The sequence below is a fragment of the Rattus rattus genome, chromosome 11, assembly GCF_011064425.1.
Source record: "Rattus rattus isolate New Zealand chromosome 11, Rrattus_CSIRO_v1, whole genome shotgun sequence".
Taxonomy (NCBI): Eukaryota; Metazoa; Chordata; class Mammalia; order Rodentia; family Muridae; genus Rattus; species Rattus rattus.
Window position 1 is genome coordinate 36,462,515 of NC_046164.1, and position 17,350 is coordinate 36,479,864.

Consider the following 17,350-nt stretch of genomic DNA (forward strand, 5'->3'; position numbering starts at 1 on the left):
TGATTTGCATTTACCCAGTGACTGACTTTGAACAGTTCTTTAAATGCTTCTTGGTCATTTGAGATTCCTCAGTTGTGAATCCTTTGTTGAGTTCTGTTCCCCAGGAACTATTAAGAAGCAAGTAAAAGATCTGTATAAAAAGAACTTCAGAAGATGGAAAGATTCTCCCATGTAATTCATTGGTGGGGGGTAACGGTAAAAATGGCCATACTACCAAAAGCAATGTACAAATTCAAGATTCCAACACAGTTCTTCCCAGGCAATGTAACAAGGGATTCTTAATTTCATATAGGAAAGAAAAGCAGGATACAAAATACAATTCTTACCAATATCGGAACTTCTAGGGGAAATCACCACTCCTAACCTTTAAGATGTACTGCAGAGAAATAGTGATAAAATCCACATAGTATTGGGACAGAGACAGATAGGCCTATCAATTGAATAAAATTGAAGACCCAGAAATAAAACCCACAAACCTGTGGACACTCATTCTTTGACAAAGAAGCCAAAAATCATAAGAGGGAAAATGCATCTTCAATAAATGGTGCTGTTGTAGTTGGTGGTCCGTATGCAGAAAAATGAAAACAGACTCATATTTATTACCTTATTCAAAGCTCATGTCCAGGTGTACCAACATAAAACCAGGTACACTGAACTGAATAGAAGAGAAAGAGGGAAAGAGCCTGGAACTCAGTGGCACAGGTGGAAATTTTCTAAACAAAACTCCAGTGGCTCACACTCTTAGATCAAGAATTGGTAAATGGAACTCATGAAACTAAAAAGCTTCAGGAAGGCAAAAGTCCCCGTCAGTAGGACAAATCAACATGATACAAAATGGGAGAAAAAAACTTCTCTAATCCCATATCTGATAGAGGGCTAATATGCAAAATATATAAAGAACTCAAGGAGATAATCTCCAAACAGACAAATGATCCATCTATTTTTACACACCTTATTACCTTGGTATTCTTTCTTCCAGATGGATGAGCATTAGATTCATTGTCATGTCGCAAATAATATAAAGTCAAATTCAGTATTTATGGTAAAGGTTTCAGGTAGTAGACAGCAGAGAGTTCAGGGCAATAACTTCTGAGAAAGAAAGCTGCAGCTAATGGCTCATCTTTACTGTCACCTTATTCTACTTGTGTGTGTTTGCATGTATGTGTGTGTGCTTATGTGTGTGTGCTCCTGTGTTCAGACTCATAGAAAGGCAGGAACTGCCTTCCCTAATTGCTCTCTACCTTGCTTCTTATTTGACTTAACCAGAATCATTCTAAGCCAGTTTGAAGAGTACTCAGCAAGCCCTAGGTGTCCTCATATTAGTGCTTTCTCCACACTGGGTATGCAGGTATGTGTTCTTCTATGCACTTCTTTTATATAGAATTTGTAAGATCAAACCCAGGTCCTTATATTAGTTTGGCCTTTCCTGCCTAAGCCATCTTCCAAGACCATATATCATTGTCTTTTCTGATTGTGTTGTTTGGATCAATGGAGTGATAGTCTCCAATGCAAATAAAGGACACATCATATTGTTATGGAATAATAGTGACCTCTTATACACAAAAGAGGCACGCAAATTATCCAAATTATTAGAAATCTTTTGAAACTAAATTATGTATACCAAAATCTGGGAAGAATTTTTTCTACTTTAATGGGCTCTTTTATTCTCCACAGCATATATTTTAAGTGATCTGATTGCTAGGCAGTAGCACTAAAAGCTGAAAGCAGAAAATGACATATGCTATGAAAAATTGCACATATGTGAAAATGTATTTTTAGAACAAATTAATGTATAGATATTCAAAGGGTCAAGGAATAATTGGATAAAATAGCATGGGATAACATGCTGTTTGTTTCATATAATAGTCAAATTAGGAATTTGGTAAAGCATACTTTGTGTCAATGAGAATATTTCTATTTAAGAGTACGATGGATGTCATTACATGAATGTAGTGAGATCATTCCAAACAAAGACTGGAAGTTAGATTGAATAATAAAATTGAAGGAGAAAATTTGATGATCCTCCTCAAATGCTCCCATCACAATGGGTGTGAACTTTGTGCTGCTGTATCATGTGACATAAATCTCCCAGTTAATTTTCATTTACTTCATTTTTTTGCAGTGCTGGGCAGAGGATATATTTTATATTACAACAGTCACATATCTCATTAGGGAGGAAAGTTCAATCAATTGCTAAAGGAAGGGGGCCTGAGGTAAGCTCTGTAGCAGAGAATGTGGAGGAATACCGTTAACTGGAATGCTGAAAAGTCTTAATCAGAGAGGAGATGGAGTTGAAGAACAAATAAAGGTGACTGGAATAATCAAACCGAAAGGAATAAATAGATGTCACTTTTAAAAATAACTGTGAAGAGAGGTATTTTGTCTGGAGTATAAAGTTGCTGCTAGAAACCATGGGCTATTACATAAAAGTTCCTGTGTGGGATAAGACACCTCATTGCTAGTCACTAACTAGGGCATCTCCGAAGGTTTCCCTAACATTACAGATTTTTGTCAGTTTTCTAGGTTGTTTAGGGAACATCAGAAAAGTAGATACTCCTGCTGAAGACATCAACCCCTTTGGATACAGCCTGCAGAGGCGTGGGTTTGAATCTGATTTTCCTGTTAGCTATATTTCATAGTCCTCAAAGTGTCTAACCAGACGTAATAATTTTTATAATAATAGGAATACAGTCATGTAGATAACCAATTGTTCATTTGATTTGAGAACAGCTTCATGGTAAGTAACCCCTGCCTAATGTGCAAACCAGGTTAAGAACTCATGACAGGGACATAATAGGATCCACAGTGGCAGCCCCATACTGTTGATTAGCAAACCGACATAGGATCCAACTCCTTTCTACATACTAGATTCACAGATTTCAATATATGCTGCTTTTAGCTTTAATCACAAAACCCTAGGCAGTGAATGCAGAGAATTGCAGGTGCAGAAAACTGCCACGAACAAGTGATTTCTATGCGTGCTACCGTAAATAAGGTGCTTATTTATTCCCACATATTTTCAAAGAACATTTCAGAAGAGAAGGCAGAAAGAAAGGGCTCAAAATGTCATCTTCTGTTCTAGCCATAGCCTTAACAATCCAGAACTAACAGGAGATCTGGGTGTTTACAAAAATAAACCCATCACTAGTCAGGCATGAATGGAAAAAAGACTCTGGAGGACCAACATCTCACTGCTTAACTGGTTGTTACTAATAGATCCAAGGAGGGGAAATAATTGTTTTTTTAATGTATACTCACTGATGACCTCAGCAGGCTCCAACAAATGGTTCCAATCAAATTGTCTTAAATACTCTTCTATTGCTATGGAGAGACACCATGACCAAGGCAACTTATGATAAGAAACACTTAATTTAGGAACGTGTTCCAGAATCTTATTAGTGTTCATGAACATAATGGGAGGGAGAGCATAGCATGGGAGCAGAGAGGCAGCCATGATGCTAGAGCAGTAGCTAATACTCAGGTATGTGTCCAGGGAGAGTGAGAGAGAAGAGAGAAGGGGAAGGAGGGAGGAAGGGAGGGGGAGGGAGCGGGAGGAAGGGAAGAAGGAAGAGAGAGAGAGAGAGAGAGAGAGAGAGAGAGAGAGAGAGAGAGAGAGAGAGAGGGAGGGGTGGTGCTGGGAACTTGGGACTGATACGACTTTTAGGGCCTTTTTTTCAAACCTTTAAGCACGCTGCATCCCAGTGACTAATACTTTCCAATAAGCCATACAACTTGTCCTCAAATAGTTCCATAAAACAGAAGCTTATGGAGAGCAGTCTTACAAAAAAAGCATTTCAGAAATGTTCACTTTGATATTCTAAGAAAAACTAAATGGATCAGGAAACAAAACCAAATGTCTTGATTCTGGAAAAGAAACAGCAAAGAATGAGCTGGAGTTCAAATGAGTAGATTTAAGAGAGTAAGGTACTCCTTACTCTCTTAAATCAGATTACAATATACAGAGTCATCAAATTGTTAAATAACAGAATTAATCAATAAAATAATCCATAATGGTAAAATCAATAAAATGTAATGTGAAAGCATATTATTTATTATTTGTACCTTCTTATTTGTTATTGTAGTTGACAAGCTACATACCACACTTAAGAGACTAAACATATAAGAAGCCTACAGAACTCCAAATATATTGGACTTGTAGAGAAATTATAGCTGTCACATAATAGTCAAAATACCAAATGCACAAAACATAGAAAGAATATTAAAAGCAGTAAGAGAAAAAGGTCAAGTGGCATATAAAGACAGACCTATAAGGATTACACCAGTCTTCTCACCAGGGACTGTGAAAGCCAGAAGATCCTTAGCAGATATCATATTGACCCTAAGAGAACATGAATGTCAGTCCAGGCTACTATATCCACCAAAACTCTCTATTAACATAGATGGAGAGACCAAGATATTCTATGACAAAATCAAATTACACAATATCTTTCTACAAATCCAGCCCTACAAAGGATAATAGAAGGAAAACTCCAACACAAGGAGGGAAACTACACCCTAGATAAAACAAGAAAGTAATCTCCTTGCAATGAAACCAAAAAGAAGAGAGACACATAAACATAATGCCAACTATAAATACAAAAATAACAGAAGAAACAATCAATATTCCTTAATATCTTTTAACATCAATGGACTCAATTCCACAATGAAAAGAGATAGACTAACAGACTGGATACATAAAGAGGACACAGCGGTTTGCTATATACAGGAAACGTACCTCAGAGACAAAAACAGAAACTACCTCAGAGTGAAAGGCTGGAAAACAACTTTCCAAGCAAATGGCCCAAAGAAACAAGCTGGAGTTGCCATTCTAATATCAAATAAAATTGACTTTCAACCAAAAGTCATTAAAAAATATAAGGAAAGACACTTCATATCCATCAAAGGAAAACTCCACCAAGATGAACTCTCAATACTAAATATCTATGCTCCAAATGCAAGGACACTTATATTCATGAAAGAAACCTTATTAAAGCTCAACGAACACATTAGTAGGTTTCTGAAGCTGACAGATACTTCATGAATGACACATGGGAGCAGAGAGTGGCTTAAGGATGTCCTCAATGATTTGGAAATTGGATTGTAAGAGGCATGGGTGACTTAAAGTTTGTCAAAACGCCATAGGTGAGTATACCCTTGTAACAAGGCTGTGAATAAATACTTTGATATGCGAAAAAAAAAGAGAAAGAAACAGGAGAGAGCATATGTCAGCAGCTTGACAGCACACCTAAAAGCTCTAGAACAAAAAGAATTAAATAAACCCAAGAGTAGAAGGCAAAAAATAAAGAAATTCAGAGCTGAAAATAACCAAGTAGAAACAAAAAGAACTATAAAAAGAATCAAAAAAAAATAAACCCAGGAGCTGGTTCTTTGAGAAAATCAACAATATAGATAAACCTTTAGCTAGACTAACCAGAAGTCACAGAGCATGTATCCAAATTAACAAAATCAGAAATGAAAAGGGAGACATAAATAACAACAGAATCTGAAAAAAATTAAAAAAGTCATAAAATTCTACTACAAAAGTCTATATTCAACAAAACTGGAAAAACTGGAGGAAATGCACAATTTTCTAGACAGATCCCAGGTACCAAAGTTAATTCAGGAACAGATAAACCATCTAAACAACCCCATAACTCCTAAAGAAATAGAAGCAGTTGTTAAAAGTCTCCCAACCAACAAGAGCCCAGGTCCAGATGGGTTTAGTGCAGAATTCTATCAGACCTTCATAGAAGACCTCATACCAATAATATCCACAAAATTGAAACAGATGGAGCACTACCAAGTTCCTTCTACGAAGCCACAATTACTGTTATACCTAAACCACACAAAACCCAACAAAGAAAGAGAACTTCAGACCAATTTCCCTTATGACACAAAAATACCCAATAAAATTCTTACAAACCAAATCCATGAATACATCAAAACAATCATCCATCATGATCAAGTAGGCTTCATCCCAGGCATGTAGGGATATTTTAATATATGAAAATCCATCAATGTAATCCACTATATAAACAAACTCAAAGATAAGAACCACATGGTCATTTAATTAGATGCTGAGAAAGCATTTGACAAAATTCAACACCTCTTCATGATAAAAGTCCTGGAAAGATCAGGAATTCAAGGCCCATATCAAAGCAGAGTAAAAGCCATATACAGCAAACCAGTAGCTAACATCAAACTAAATGGAGAGAAATTTGAAGCATTCCCACTAAAATCAGGAACTAGACAAGGCTGCCCACTCTCTCCTTACTTATTCGATATAGTTCTCAAAGTCCTACCCAGAACAATCAGACAGTGAAAGGAGGTCAAAGGGATACAAATTGACAGGGAAGAATTCAAAATATCACTATTTGCAGATGATATGATAGTGTACTTAAGCGACCCCAAAAGCTCCACTAGAGAACTACTTAACCTTATAAACAACTTCAGCAAAATGTCTGAGTATAAACCCAAACAAATGAGTAGCCTTCCTCTACTCAAAAGATAAACAGGCTGAGAAAGAAACTAAGGAAATGACACCCTTCACAATAGTCCCAAATAATATAAAATATCTCGGTGTGACTTTCACCGAGTAAGTGAAAGATCTGTATGACAAGAACTTCAAGTCTCTGAAGAAAGAAATTGAGGAAGATCTCAGAAGATGGAAAGATCCTCTATGCTCATGGATTGGCAGGATTAATATAGTAAATATGGCCACATTGCCTAAAGTAATCTACAGATTCAATGTAATCCCCATCAAAATTCCTACTCAATTCTTTATACAGATAGAAAGAGCAATTTACAAATTCATTTGGAATAAAAAATAACAGCATAGCAAAAACTATTCTCAACAATAAAAGAACTTCCGGGGGAATCATCATCCCTGACTTCAAGCAGTATTACAGAGCAATGGTCATAAAAACTGCATGGTATTGGTACAGAGACAGGCAGATAGACCTGTGGAATAAAATTGAAGACCCAGAAATGAACCCACACACCTATAGTCACTTGATCTTTGACAAAGAGGCTAAAACCATCCAGTGGGGAAAAGATAGCATTTTCAACAAATGGTGCTGGTTCAACTGGAGGTCAGCATGTAGAAGAATGCAAATCAATCAATTCTTATCACCATGTACAAATCTTAAGTCCAAATGGATCAAGGACCTCCACATCAAGCCAGATACACTCAAACTAATAGAAGAAAAAGTGGGAAGAGTCTCGAACACATGAGCACTGGAGAAAATTTCCTGAACTAAACACCAATGGCTCATGGTCCAAGATCAAGAATCAACAAATAGGACCTCGTAAAACTGCAAAGCTATTGTAAGGCAAAAGACACTGTCATTAGGATAAAACAGCAAACTACAGATTGGGAAAAGATCTTTACCAATCCTACATTTGGTAGAGGGCTAATATCCAAAATATACAAAGAACACAAGAAGTTAGACTCCAGAGAGCCAAATAATCCTATTAAGAAATGGGGTACAGAGCTAAACAAAACATTTTCAGCAGGGGAATATGGGGGGCGGCAATAAGGGTGATGTATAGGGGGAATACATGTATCTGAGACGGGAAGGGGAGGGAATGGGGGCTTATGGACAGGAAACCGGGAAGGGGAATAACGTTTGAAATGTAAGTAAAGAAATATATCTAATAAATATATTTAAAAAATGAAGAGTATATTATCCTTTTACAATGCACGGCACAGTCACCTAAATTAATAGTATGTTAGAGACATATACATAATTTTGTCAATGTAAGAAGTAAAAATGTACAAAAAGTTACTTCGCTATTGTAAGTGATAGAATTCATTAAGTTTTACTTGCTGTTGTAAGCAAATATATTATTTACACCAATCAAATATTTTGGATATTAACATTCCTTTCTTTTTACTTTGTTAATCACTTTGCATTATGCTCACTGTCCCCGTTCTGGCCACCCCTTACCATAATCCTTCCCCAGTCTCCCCCACTTCTCCTCTCCCACTCTGTAGTCACCCACTGTGGCACTTTCTCTCCCACTGAGGCCAGGAAAGATTAGCATAGTCTTTTCTCATCATATAATATAATTAATTTTCACTGTTTTCTATTTTAGTTAACTATGACAGCATTTTTACTATTTTACTCTATAATGACTTCATCTGAGATTAATAAGAATTTGTGTGTCCAGCAATTTTAATTCAGTTTCAACTCTGAAAAGCTATCCAAACGTAAACATTAAAAGGAGAATGAATTGTTATACAAAAGCACATTTTGATTGGAATAATTTATTTCATGTGTGTGATTAGAATTTGAATTTTGCAGATAGCATTTTCTCTTAACTTGGCATTTTGTTGTCTAGACTTGTTGTTTCAAAAATAATCCATATGTATCTGTTAAAGAAGATAAAACATCCATGAATTCAACTTTTTATTGGTTAGAAATTATATTTCCTGTATCATTGAATGTATTTATTGAAATTCACTGGCAGTACTTCAGGAAGACTTACCTTGTTAAACTACGTCAGAATAAAAAGATAAGGTCCATTGAACAAGCAGTGACTTGTTGAAAATATAAGTTCCCAAAATAATATTGCTGAAATATCAGAAATCTGTTAAATCAAATTTAAGAGACATCAAATGAGGCAATCTTGAAGCAACAATATCAACTTCCATAAAATAAAAACACTGTTTAAACAAATACCTTAAAATCAATCCATTTACAGTAATATTTAACAGTGAACACGACCTTATCCTCCCCCTACACACACACACACACACACACACACACACACACACACACACACTCTTTCTTGCATTTAATATTACTTTGCAATTTAAGCCAAGATTTTCTTTATTATATCATCTTTTGCTAATAATCTAATGCAACTTAGAATTACTATAAGTGAATGGAAACCAAGGGCTTACCCTTCCACTGGTGCCCAAGCAAGGCTATTCTCTGCCACATAGGCAGTTGGAGCCCTGGGTCAGTCCATGTATAGTCTTTCCGTAGTGGTTTAGTCCCTGGAAGCTCTGGTTGGTGGGCATTGTTGTCTTATGGGGTTGCAAGCTCCTTCTACTCTTTCAATCCTTCCTGTATTTCCTCCCAAGGGGGTCCTGTTCTCAGTTCGGTGGTTTGCTGCTAGCATTGACCTCTGAATTGGACATGCTCTGGATGTGTCTTTCAGGAGAGATCTATATCCAGTCCCTTTCAGCATGCATCTTTTAGCTTCATCAATCTTACCTAGTTTTGGTGGCTGTATATATATGGGCCATGGAGCTGCATTCCCAATGTCTAGTGTTTCCTATATATCACTGCCAGGAAACCTCCACCAATAGGGAATCACTTTCTGTTTCTGGGTGGGCAACAAATGTTCTATCTATAATATTTTGGGTATTGCTTAGGCAACCATGAGTAGCAAAACTTCTCAATGTTCCTGAGCCTTAAGGGACATGATGTGATTAGAACTTTTTTATTTAGAGCAGAGTGCTCCCAAGTCTCTCACTCTCTGCCTATTGTCCAGTTGTGTGTCTCTGTGTTGATTATAATCTACAGAAAGAATCTTTTCTGAGAGAACTCAGGGGCACACTGATCTGCCCTTTCAATCCAATTGAAAAAATGTAGTTGGTTATTCTCATGACCTTTGTGTCACTATTGCACCAATATATCTTGAAGGAAGGTGCATGCTGTAGTGGTAGGATTAATGCTGGGTAATATTGATAATTAACTCTCCATCAGTAAAGTACTATGTGGATCTTCAGCACCATATATTGTAGTCATCACAAATGAAGCTTCTAGTAAAGTACTAGCTTGATTTCTTCATGTTTGATATTAATAGCAAATGTATTTTCTAAAATAGTGCCTTATTATCAAACTATTGCGGAGAACCAATAACCTTGACAATAGCATGTTATATTAGGAGGCTCTATGGGAATCTTTTGGGCAGTGAATCAACAAGATGTGACTTATTATTAGTACTGGGGATTTCCTTGTAGCAACATAAGAAGTTTAGATGAAGCATTGTCTCCCCAGTTATAAGGTTACTCCACTTAAGTTCCTACCTTTTATTTATATATTGTATTGTACTGTGTCAATGTATTCCATTTTCACTATCCATTTATCAGATGATGGACATCTAGATGATTTTCAATTTTTATCTGTTATTAATAGGGCTTGAGAGAACATGGATGAACAAATATCTCTTTATTAAAACATAAATTCCTTTGAATATGTGCCCAAAAGTAGTGTAAAGAAAGTCTATTTAAATTAATAACTATATACCTTTTATACAGAGGAGTTAAAATAGTGTTACAGGAATTGTATAAAATATCTCTGAAATGTAAAATCTTATAAAAACATCATATTAATACATGCATTATTACAATCATACAGTGTCACTTCAAAGCTAGTACTCTAAAATTTCTATAACATTTTCATATTGTAAGTTTATTATGCAATTAGATTTTATAAAAACTTTTCACTATATAATAATAATTAAAACTTGAATGAGATCAAGTGGCAGCAGAGACAGATTAGACTCCCTATGTCATAGTATCACACAAAAGATACAACTAACCTGTCATTGGAGTTGATTGAAAAAAGACAGTTCACTGTGCTACTGAGGCATTTGCTGTCAATTAAATACAAAATGAGTCTAGAAGCACACAAGGTACTAACTCATTCACAAGGTGCAATTGGCTTACTATTTTGCTATCCAGTGGCATTTCTTCTCGTTGGGCAGACAAAGTATATTTTGTGATTCTTAGTAAGTTCACCCACTTCTCTTCAGAAAAATGCTAGTTTTTCTTAGACTGATAGTTTCAATTGTGGTGAATGGTGATATTGTTAAAGGGGCAAATGGTTATATTACTACTACTACTGCTACTACTACTACTACTACTACTACTACTACTAATAGTAATAAACATAATTATTATTAACTTATATTTTATTTTTAATTGCATGGAAAAACTTGCCAAATATGCTTTCAGGCATCATCTTATGATATTTACCTGCTACAAATATCAAATAAAAACCCATTTTGTTCCTTTGCTTCACAAATTATCAAGAGAGAGATTGTCATTTGAAGTCATACATAAATATATCTAAATTGTCATGAAGAAGACTATCACCCTACAGAAAATTGATTTCCAAGTCAGAAAATATCTTAGCTTCTAATGGAACTTGCTTCTTTTTCTGAAGAACCCAGGTTTCATTTCCAGCTCCCACATGGTGGCTAAAAACATGTGGAACTCCAGCCCAAAAGATTTGACATGCTTTCTGGCTTCATTGAGCACTGTGAAAATGTGCTGCATGGACATAAATGCAGGCAAACCATGCTTACACATAAAATAGTAACATTATCTCCAAAGTACTTTAAAACAAAATCAGACGAAAGTGGATCAAACGTCTCAAGATGAAACACTGAAACTTATAGAACAAAACAAAGACAGTACCCTGTAAGTCATGGGTGCTGAAGAAGATTTTCTGTGTAGAGTTTCATTTCTTCAAAATAAAATAAAACATGGGTACAAAATACCTTTAAAAACGATTGACAATTATAGAAATCATAGTAATGCAAATTAAAGCTACTTCTAGATTTCATCTCACAACCTGTAAGTATGAGTACAATCAAGCAATCAAATAACAACAGATTGTGTCAAAGAATTAGAGGAAGAGAAACCCTTATTTACAGTTGCAGCCTGTATGGAAATCATGAAATTCATGGAAAAAAAACCTAGAAATAGATCTCCCATATCACCCATCTATACTAACATTGGACATATGCTCAAAGGACTCAATTTCCTATGAAAGAGACACTTGCTAAACCATGTCATTGTATCTCTGGTGTCAATCAGTAAGAATTGGATGCACATAGACATGTATTAATCAACGAATTGAGACAAAATGAGAAAATACACACATACACACACACACACACATGATTCTATTCATCCAAAAAGATAGATGAATATCTAATTATCCAAAAATACTAACCTAGGAAATTTATATGAAATTTACACATGCATTGAACTGGAAAATAATATTTTGAGTGGTAAAACCCAAATCCACAAAGACAAATGGTACATAGACACTCTTATTTGTAGATCATGTACAAAGACCTTTAGTTTGAATATATTCCATGTGAATTCAGAAAAATCAGTGACAGGGAATTTCATTGAACAAATTAGACATAAGTATTATTTTATGTGCTTGGTCACTGAGGGTCTTCTGAGCATGTCATATGAGGTAAGGTTCTCAGGGATTATGGTTTCAGATTATACCCATAAATCAAAAGAAACTGTAGCCATCACTGGAAAGCTTTGTAGTTACTATTTCTAAATTATTACAATATTTTTAAAGAAAAACATGCAAAAAGATGGTTGTTATGAAGTCTCAACATACCCATGACTTTAATGTTCTCTGGAGGATTCCATAATTTGAATACAACTCATTTTCATTTCGTTTGCACCTGCCTGTCAGCTGTCAGCTTGAAAAAATAAGCTATATATCTATATTTATTTCTGTTCTTTCCGTGAAAAATGATAGAGATTTCACATGATGGTTAGTAATTGCCTATGTTCCGCAAGGACTAATATTCAAGGTGCTGCTAAGAAGCAGGAATGTCTGGAAACAATTATTGAAGTCATTTCCCCAAGCACCACAGCGATCCTCTGAAGATGAGAGGTGAAGAGATTTATTTATTGCCCTCATCGAAAACTTCATCTTGATGAATAAACCACTTGGCGAGACTCACATGCATACAGCATTCTTCCTCCTTAGGTTTAACCTACACACACTCAGCTGTCTAAATTACAGTAAAAATCGCATGCCTCCCATAAGCTAGTGAGCAAGTCCTTCCACTAGGCCATTCCAGTGTTAGATGAGTCTTCATTACCAATTGACAAATTAAAAGTAGCTTGAATATTCTTGCTGTGTTGAAAGATTGTAAAAAATGAAAATCTCAGCAGTAATGATCAAATGAGTTAAAGTTAGAAACACTTGAGAGGAAATTTTATAAACACAATTTTATGTTGATTATCTTGGGTTGTAGCTGTTGGTAGTGGATTGAGATAAAGATTACAACTATATATTTATTTCAGGTACTTATTACAAGTTTGAATAATTCTGTTTCTTCCTGAATGAAAATAACAAATAATAACATGTGTGCCTGTAGATAACTTCTCAGTGATGGAATTATTAAGTAACACTATTATGCCCAGCCTTTCTATTGTTGTTTATGTTTGTTTAATGTATTCTAGGGATAAAACTGATGCTTCAGAGGGGAATATGTTACCAACTGAGATATTCCTCTAGGCAACAGTTTTCTTGTTTGGTTACAAAATAACTATGACAGTGTTAAAGATGGTTACAAAATTTCTAAGTGTCCCAAATAAGTTTAAAATATATCCAGGTCTAATGAAAACTCTGGTCTGAAGATGCTTCTCTTGGCCAAATTCTTATCAGAGGACATTGTTTTATGACCTGCAGATTTGTCTGAGATACACTGTCATTTCCCTCTACACTGGGCATATTGTAGCCATAAAATCTGAGCATTGTGAACTTTTCATTGGTTTTTGTCACATTTGAGATACTAAGGTGCCCATTTTGAGTGGAAATTTGACTGGTTGTTGTTGCTCATGTGTGATTTATTTCAGATGTGATATGAGGAGATGCTGGAACAGGGATGATCCATTTTAATAATAAACAAGAACATAATATGGTACAGGCTGGCTAGGTCCAGGGACCCATGAGACGTTATTAGCATACAGTATACATGGCCTGGGTTAAGCCTGAAGGTTGTGAATTGTGTGATTGGACTAGGGTCCAGATGATTCAATATATCTGAGAATGTAGGCTGTACAACCTGGGCCATGCTTAAAGGCTGGGAACAGTGTAGTTGGGGTGTAGCAGCCTGGGCTGTTTCACTGGGTATATGAAGTAGGCTAGATATGAAGATTTGGAAGCATAATGGCTGGCTAAGGTCAACAAAACTCACTATGCCATGCTCACTAAAATAAGGTAAAACCAGAGCCAAGCTTAGATTCAGGAATGATGAAGGAAGTACTCCCCAGACATAGGATTGAGACCAGGCTCAAATTTGGAGTTAAAGAACAGAACAGACAGTGTTCATTAGACTGGGATAGTACACAAAATATGTAACCTGGGTTAGGTCTGAGAAATATGACAGTTGTAGGTGAATAAGAGTTATGCTAACTCACTTGGTTGGACCAGAAAACAGGATTCTGATCAATACTAAGAAAGCTGCTTTATTATGTCTCTCATAGAAGAGAGAAGTATTGGAGGAGACAGAGGTGATGTACAGAGGGTCAGGAATTTGAAGATAGGTGTGAAGCAATGGGAGATGGAGAACTGGGGGTACCCATCAGAACTCCCAGATGCCAGGAAAGCAAGAGGAACCCAGGACCCAATGGAGACGACATTAGTTGAAATGCACAAAGAAAGGGAGGGAGAAGCTATTGTGACCGTATCCAGAGATATAGCCACTGGTTGAGGGATGTGTCCTCCCACTCATCTCCAAAATTTTAACCCAGAATTACTCCCATCTAAAGAAACATAAAACAAAAGAGTGAAAGAGAGACTGAAGAAAATCCCATCCAGAAACTGTCCCACCTGGGAATGCATCCCAACTGCAGACACCAAATCCAGACACTATATTGCTGATGACAAACAGTGCTTGCTGACAGTAGCCTGGTATGGCTGTTTCCTGAGAGGTTCTACCAGCACCTGACCAATACAGATGTAGGTACTCACAGCCAACCATCAGTCTAAGCCCAGAACTCCAATGGAAAAGTTAGGGGAAGAACTTAAATTGCTGAAGGGCTTGCAACCCTATAGAAAGTACAATATCAGGTAACTGGACCACCCAGAGCTCACAGAGATTAAAGCCCCAACCAGAGTATACATGGAGGGATCCATAACTCCAGACACATATGGAGCAGAGGATGGCCTTATTTGACATCAATGGGATGGGAGGCCCTTGGTCCTGTGGAGGCTTAATGATCCAGCAGAGAGGGATGCTAGAGTGGTGAGGTGGGAGTGGGTGAGTGGGTGGAGAAGAACACTCATAGATACAAAGGGGAGGGGGAGAGGGAGATAGACCTGGAGTTTCTGTGGAGGGGTAACTGAGAAAGAAGATATCATTGGAAATGTAAAAGAATAAAGTGATTAATAAAAATTAATAACAGATTATTTGGTGTGCTTATTCCCTTTTCTGTTTATTAAGTATCTCCTTTAAGGTACACTTACATCTTTCTGTAACTGTTGGATTGCACGATAAAATTTTAATATGTTTTCTGTTATAATATGCAAAAATCCATTTCATTTACTAAAAATATATGTAGAGGCATTATCCATCAGGTACTAGTTATAAAAATAAGTTTTATTTATGTGACATAATTGTCATGTCAGAGGATTTCTGCTGAATAAGCTCACTGTTCCAGTTCTTTCTGAACACTGGCTGATTGGTTCAACTCAGCTACTCTGGCTCAAATGTCTTTCCAGGCTGACATTTTCAATCTGGCATCTCTCAGATTCTCACTGAATTCTTCTGCTTGGCCTCAAGCTAACTCTTACGTTTTGTTCTAATCTTCTAGCTATTTCTAGGCATGCATTAAAGAATGCCAAGTTATTAGTTCTCATTGTACAGATAGAATGGCAGTGATGTGGATGTACCTTAAGCATAATATTCCAGAATATTTTGTGATAAAGTTTAGCCAGTTTGGCTGTGTGGACAGTGATGTATACTTGAATGATGGGGAACGAAGCTAGGTCATTGAGAATAATCCCAACACACACACACACACACACACACACACACACACACACACACACACACTAATCTATTTTTATGAGATCTAATTATTTCGTGTAAGAGGTTTGCTATGTTCCAACTATAGTGACCCCACTATGTATGTATACCAAGGCCCTCTTTACTGCTTCCAAGCAAGTACCAGTGCCAGTTATTGAATCCCAATCCAATGATCAGCTACAAAATTTCTTTATTTATAAACTGCTCAATCTCAGGGATTTTATTAATGTAATATAGAAGAAAAGGGAGAATGGGAGGACAGCCAGGAAAACAAAGAAGAGACACCACAGGTAGCATATGGACAGGGGTACGTAGAGTGGTAGTAACTCCAGAAGACTTGAACATACTCATGTGTAAAGCTTTCGACATGTGTTTAGGAAGTGGAAACCATCCATAGAGCAGAGAAATCAGCACACATGCAGAGGTCAGTCTGGGAAAGCAAGGACGATAGCATGCAGGGAACAAAAATCAATCACAGAATAAATAACTCAACTTCAGTCCATTCTCAGTCCTTCCTAGAAAGGACAAAACCCTTCATGATGATAGTACATTTATGATCCATGATACTTGTGAGTGACTTTTTTTTTCTCATTTATCTGATTAGGAACCTGAGTTGTAAAAAACTAGAAAGATTGTTGTCTTGGAACACTAAAGACCATATATATAATTATAATGCTATGAGACTACAATGACTATAGGAAAACAGCTATCTCCCTTTCCCCTACTTCTATGAGAGTGCTCCCTCACCCATATATGCACCCTCACCCCAACCCCTGCCTCCCTGCCCTGGCAGTACCTGACACTGGGGCATTGAGCCTTCACAGGACCAAGGTACTCTCCTCCCATTATTGCCTGACAAGACCATCCTCTGCTACATATGCAGCTGGTTTCAAGCTGACAATAAAAAGAGTGTGGCAAACTAACTTATAACACTAGCATAATTGTATGATTTCTTTTCTTTGGCTTCGACAAAAGTAATTCGACTTTGAGTTGTTCCTATTTCTTCCTAAAATTGGCTAACTAACCTTGCTTTATACCAAACATAATGCCTTATTGTTTAAAACATTATATTGAGATATATAGCATAAGAGGTATGTAGCCATATATTTTTAAGTAATTACAAAAAAGTTAATTGTGAAGGGACATAATCTGAGAAGACAGAAGCTGTGAGAAAAAAAATCAAATTGTGATTAACATAAAACACAAAACCTGCCCATATTTGTAAAATCTCCATGTGAAAATAAAGAAAAAGTAGGTATGTATCTTTTTATTTTAACTTTAAAAGATATACAGAAGTTACCATTTACTTAGCAAACAGTATTTCCATAATTTTACTGGTGCTTAATCATTATGCTGATATAAATGGAAATCTTAATGTTTATCTATAAAATTATGAATAAAAAGGATTATCTCCAATAAGTTCTATTATTTAATTTAGTACACATATATACTGTGGCTACTGATTTACTAAGGTACCAAGTACACATTTACAAAGACCTGAGAAAATTTTCAAGATGAAAATAGACTTATGTAAAAA